This window comes from Haliotis cracherodii, unplaced genomic scaffold, assembly GCF_022045235.1.
Source record: "Haliotis cracherodii isolate W230 unplaced genomic scaffold, xgHalCrac1.p SCAF_14, whole genome shotgun sequence".
In the NCBI taxonomy this organism is placed as follows: Eukaryota; Metazoa; Mollusca; class Gastropoda; order Lepetellida; family Haliotidae; genus Haliotis; species Haliotis cracherodii.
This window is the reverse complement of record NW_027266269.1, coordinates 4714809-4721705: the sequence shown is the minus strand read 5'-3', so window position 1 is coordinate 4721705 and position 6897 is coordinate 4714809. Positions and strand designations below refer to the sequence as shown.

The window sequence follows — 6897 nt, the reverse complement described above, 5'->3', positions numbered from 1 at the left end:
AATGAACACTATGACTTTCCTACAAAATATTGATAACTAATAAAAAAAGAATTCTAATGCAAATAATAACTTTAAAAACTGTCTTGTATAAAAATCTTATATTTAATATTTTATTATCGCGTTGTTTTTAACCACCCAATCACCCGTAACATTAACTTTAGACCCAACCGTCTACTCTAATCTACATTTCCCATTTTTAACCACCCTTATTTGATCATTAAGCTTCTTGCATATGTCCGCCCATGTATCCCTACAAAACATTGAATACTAACTAATAATAAAAGAAAATACAAATGTAATTAATAACTTTAGCAACTGTCCTGTATAAAAATCTTATCTTTAATTAACATTTTATTACCTGTTTGTTTTTAACCACCAAACCTCCCGTAACATTAACTTTATTCCCAGCACTCTACTCTAATCTACATTTCCCATTCTTAACTGCCCTTATTTTGTCATTTAACTTCTTGCTAATGTCTGCCCATATCTCTTCCATCTTCATCGCTGACACCGAAAACTTCTGGAATATGTGAGCTGAAAAACAGAATTATATATAGATGGATAATTTCATTCATAAGACAAGGCACAATACAGCTTATAAACAAGGTATTCAGTGTTATCAAGTAGAAAATCATTGCTGTGTGATCAAAATTACAAACAGGAAAAGTATTCCCAAAATACTGGGACGCATGTATGAAGCCAAAATGACAAGAACTGCATGAATACAATACATTCCAGCCCATGAAAATGTGCAACTACATAGTTATTATTAATATTTTGTTAATGATATTACATACCTGGTAATGTGTCTACATACTTGGAGGACTTCTTTCTAATAGTTTAATTTTGCCATGCAGGTTTGTTTGTATAATATTGTGTTCAACTTACACCTCAGAGCTCGTCGGACATTCTCGTCCATTGCCCTTTTGCCTCGAGCCTCTCCCTTCACTGATAATGTCTTGTCGGTATCCTTGAAGGGGGTTAAAGTACAGTAAAATTATTGTCCCCCGGAGAGGATACATAAGTTCCATTTCTTTCACAGTAAATTTATAGCTATCACAATTTTAATCGTAGTATATTTGTTCATTTTAATTGGTGGTTAATATTGACTACAATCGCCAGCGACTGAAGGGATGGTGTAAATCCTGCTGGGGAGCCGTGCAGGTAGCAAAAGCATCGTAAGTCCCCTCGGTCCCTAGTGTGGTGGCCTAACTTTGGTTGCTGGCGATCTATAACCCGTTTTTATATTGTGTTGTTGAATTATACCATTGTTCTTTTATATACTCTCAAACTAGTTTTAACTAAAATCTGTGATTCTCTAGTTATTGTACTGTCCTTTGTCGACAGGTTTTATAGTTCAGTTTTGTGTTTCATGACTATTTAACTTGATTTAGTCACGATATGGCTGAAATATTGCCGATGTGACTATAAACCATAACTCACTCACTCACTCACTCCTTCACCAATCACCGGTAACTTGGGTAAAGGTGTAAATCCTGCTGGGGAACCATGCAGGCAGCAGAGGTACAGTAAGTCCCCTTGGTCCCTAGTATGGTGACCTTAACCTTGTTGCTGGTGATCTATAGCCCCATTTTTATATTGTGTCGTATCCAACTGTTCAAATAGTTTTAATGTTCTACAACTAGTTTTAAGTCAATCTGTGATATATTGCTAGTTATTCTACTGTCCTTCGTCGACAGTTTTTTATTAATCTTGTCCAACTCTTTCAAGTCACATTATGGCTGAAATATTGCCGACGTGACTTTAATTAAACTCACTCACTCACTCACTCACTCCTTGGTAATCAGCAAAGGAAGAAGGCTCAAGGCAAGCTTGACTGGGTTGGTGCTTGCTTCTTCACAAGCCCTGAGGCGCTCGGCTCTAACCTTTATCCTATGCCTGGGATCACCTAGAAATGCTGTAATCCACATACTATAGGAATATTTCTGTACTTACTAACTGACAAGTCATTACTATTTTGTCATTATTATTCAATTAATGTTGATAAACTGAAACATTATTAAGTAAAAAAGGCACAAATTACTGCTTTGACTCTTCAAAGGAAATTAAAATCAGTACTGGAATGTTTAAAACCCAATAGAAACATGAGTAATTGATCTATAGAGAGATAAATGGACAATGAACTGGATACACACCTTGGTTTCTTTCAGATAGAGGGGGACTATCTGAAACTGAAAAGAAAATATGACTATATAATTGCCAAAGCATTAATTTCTTGTTATTTTCAGCAGAAGAAACCTCCTGAAATTGGTCACTAGCTACAATGACTAGTAGATAGTGGTAACAGACAACAGAAGGAGTGAGGGTCTGATGTAGAATAAGTGCTCCAGCATTCTTGCATGCCAGTCCTTTTTGCCCATGTTTACAGGCTGTGTAATTCTACACAGAACTTGCCAAAAAAAGTCAATGTCTTAAAGTCAAAATAGGTCACCACACAGTGGAGATGAGAAACAGTTGAGAAACAGACCTGGTCAGTTGAAGCAGGCTTGTACCATATACATGTATACATACCGTATATGACCGCGTATAAGCCGAATTTTGAGGACCAGAAAAAAGATTCTGTAGAAACCGGCTTATCCACGGGATACACTTTCATGATAGTATTTTTCAGATCGTGATCTGTCAGAAACATCGCCTGAATGACGGTCCGATAGATCACAACTTCCCGAAAGTTTGGAAGTTGCCACGACTAGAGCTATTATTGTTATAAATTATCAATAAAGTTATTATTATACACCAAAGTTGTCATTATTAAAAACATGTTATGCATGTTACTTCTTCCGATAATAAGTTTTCAATTGAATGTTCAAAGTTTATCGTACATCAACAACACAATGTATTGTTCTTGTATATGTACCTGGCTCAACTGTGGAGACAATATCTTCTGCCAAGTCTGATATATCCTCAAGGACTTGAGGCTGCCCTTGACTGACCCATGATGATGACGATGATGGTTGTGGTTGTGGTTGTGGTTGTGGTGGTGGTGGTGGTGGCGGAGATGGCAGTGATGTGGGTGAAGCAAGCAAAAGGCTTTTTCTTGCCTGTGGTGACTGAATGGTACAAGACTTTCCACTGCCATTGTCCTTCAGATTCTTATTGAAAAATGAGTAAGAGTTCAACATAATACTTAGAAAAAAAACATGGAAACGAAGCCAAGCTACACACACATATATATTGTACTATTATTAGCATTTATTTTCTAAAACAGAAGAAATGACATGTTTTGACCAAATACTTAAGAGGAAGAAAAGAGCAGAAGAGGAGTTTGTATTTGAACATAACTATATATAGCTGTATCGGCACCATGAAGACCACCATCAAAGTTTTCTCCACATTTGACCTTGAACAGATGCATGGACATATTTTTTCAAAATGCAGAGATAGTTCAAGGGGAGGGCCTTGTGCTTTTAGGCACTAAATTTGAAGAAAATGCCCACATTTTCAAATACAATGGGGCATTTTAACATTGTGCTGTATGAGCGCACGTCTGGATTATTTGAAATTTTCACATAAAGGGCCCATGTCAGAAAATTCCTGGAGTGAACCCTGAATATGAAATAATATTTCTAACATCACTGTAATCTAAAATCTCACCCAATATACACCCTTTACGCAAGCTGTGCAGGACTTGAAGTTATCAATCTGGGCCTGCATGTTCCTCAACATCACCTGGTCTTGTTGTTGTGACATTTTGTCATCCATTTTGTTAAGCTGAAAATGAGAACTATATGTTACACCAAGTTGTTTCAGTGAGTGAGTCAGTCAGTGAACTTGAGTTAAACGGAACTTTCAACAGTATTTTAGTCATATCACAATGGTCAGTTTAAATAAGTTTAAATTAGTGCAGGAGGAAAGTCTGCAACCCTCAGGTTATGTTTTGTAAGTTAACTTAGCCTGTAGGCCAATGATAATTATAAGAATTTTCAAAACGTACATCTACCACAACCACTGCAATATATACACCCAATCTGATGATATCCAACATTTAGCAAATCATTTAGCTATTAATTATCGGAATTTTACAAAAACAATTATTTGTAACTCAGAAAATTTTGCAGAAATAAACTAAGAACAGGGAGGGAATTGTAACTCATTACAGTAGCAAAAGAGGTTATAAATAGTGTGTTTTATCTGAAAAGTAGTTAAGTAATCAAAATCTTACCTCTATATCTTTTTGTTTCTCCTGTACATCTATTTTCCTTTTCTTCGGAACGGGCTGAACAGGGTAATCTGCAAATTCAGGTTTCTATTTCATTTCAATTGATCTATAAGTTACAATGTTAGAAAAAGTACAACAAAATATCAGTGTTTGTTAACTGTACATCATTTCCAATAATAATTCAAGCAATCAACGTATATATTCTGAGTTTGGGTGTATATCAATATCCATTTGGATTCTACTGTCATACTACAACCACACCCACAATTCTCATAGATTGTCGCTTCCAATATGCAAAATGTTCCTTTGAACTTTGAAAATTATGCATATTTGCTGACAACCTACAATAACTTTAATGTAGACTAGGTAGGTTACAGTGTTGGTGGCCATGACGGTTTTCCCCCGTTATTTATTACACTGATCATTCCTTCTACATATAGTGAGAGTGATTATGGTTTTACGCCGCTTTTAGCAATATTCCAGCAATATCACGGCAGGGGGCACCAGAAATGGGCTTCACACATTGTACCCACGTCAGGAATCGATCCCGGGTCTTCAGTGTGACGAGTGAATGCTTTAACCACTACGCCACCCAACCGCCTTTCTAAATAAAGGTCATGTGTATTTTTACCATACCATTGTTCCCAGCAACTTCAAGTTCAATCTCATCCCTTTCTTGCAGGTCGCTTTGGTTTTCTTCATCTTCAGATAAACCTGTATTTATCTAGGGATGAAATAATATCACAAGGTTATGCTGCACTTTAGCTATAAAACATTTATCATATTCAATCTAACTGTCCCACCAGTAATAAATACACTTGACAATGTCAAAAAAATATTTTCACAACTACACCATCTCTATATGAGGTCAGAGTTTTTAACCAGAGCAAAGCAGTCCTTACTCTACCAAATATGAAACACATCCACCTTCACTCATGACTCGTGACACACAGACTGCCATAATCACATGAACATGCTAAATGTCTCACTCACTCAAAAATAAAAGACATCAAAGGGATTTATGATGCCTATGCATGGCTGACAATCTGGGAATTTGTTCCAATATCAGTACATTTTCAGATTACTCTGTGGGTCCTTTTATGAAATAAAACTGTAGAAATATTAATGTTATATCTTCATGAAAACTAGTCAACACTTTAAATATTGGAATATTTGGATATTTGATAATGGGGAGTTTATCACAATTTTTCTCAGATTAGAACTGAGTGAGTGAGTGAGTTAATATTTAACGTCACATCGGCAATATTGCAGCCATATCATGACGAGAGAAAATGTGACTTTAATAACATATATGTAAACTGTATAAAATTCTGTCGACGAAGGACAGTAGAACAACTAGATTATCACAGATGTAGATTGTAAAACTAGCATAGTACAATAAAATTCATAACAATTCAAAACAGTACACTGTAAAAATGGGCTATAGATCACCAATAACCAAAGGTAGGTCACCATACTAGGTACCATGGGGACTTACGATACTTCTGCTAGATTAGAACTGAATTCCAATCTCTGTATATAATCATTACATATATATCATCTACTTAGAAAATCATCACGATATGGCTGAAATACTGCCGGTGTGACGTTAAATCTTAACTCACTCACTCACTACTTAGAAAATCTCATCAAGTGTTGATATATTTGCTATCAAAAGACACAAGGGTGAGATTCTATTTATCATCCAACATCACTCTTCCAACTTTTTCAGTTTGTAGACTGTAAAAAGCAGTTAGTGTCTTAGTTTAAAAAGTACTGCTAACAGCTTCAGTAGCAGAGCCATTAGTGATGTCATTTCATTGTGACATCATGGTAACCAATGACATCACAATAGTCTGCAAAGCATTGTGATGCAATTTCATTGCAGCAGTATCTACAATGTACCGTTGTTAAACGTTTGATCTCACCCAAGCATATCTGCTGTGGGAGCCAGTTTGGGATAATAAATGACAGACTATAGCTAAATAAAGTCTTGCATCATCTATTACCTTTGGATGTGCTGGGTGTATATCGTTGACAATCCTCTGAACTAATTGAGGAAATTTGTCTTCTGCAAGAAGCTGTTGCAGGTTTTTCTTCGAATCTATAAAAGTGATAAAACATATCAGTAAGTTTGCACCCTTAATTTATTAGCATTTTCTTCAATGTTGTATATCTATGGTTTGAAACATTCTGTATTTTGGGATATGATCCATTTTGTTGTCTCTGATAAGAGATGTTTTGTTCTGACTTTCCAAACCATAACTAGTTATTGTCATAAATGTGTTAAAGTCAAGAAATGAAAGTTATTTTCTTCATCATATCAACATGTAAAATTTGATTTTTTTAATTTACTTTAAATGTGTACTGGCTAGCGATCAGTTATCACCAAGGACCAGCTATATTTCCCCAAGTGAGTCATCACCTGTAGATCAAATGTGGTGAATATTTTTTTTTGGTCAGTTCGCAGACGACAAATTGATAATAGCATTTCTTATTTATTTTGATGTATAATAAAATTCATAGTCATACCAGTGATAAAATATGTAATTTGTATAACTAAAGCGATGCATGTGGATAACTTGTGTAGTGAGTCGACTGAAAATGTTTATATTCACTGTTTTGATTCCCTTTTGTAGCGTTATTACAGAACTCAACTGTCCCCTCGGTCCCTAATGTGGTGGCCGAACTTTGGTTGCTGGCAATCTCTAACCCAT

The 6897-nt window shown here is 35.6% G+C and overlaps 1 pseudogene; it reads right to left on the bottom strand.

The window, feature by feature from the left end:
* Positions 1 to 385: 385 nt before the first annotated feature.
* On the bottom strand, positions 386 to 6897 carry LOC139461362 (uncharacterized; annotated as a pseudogene).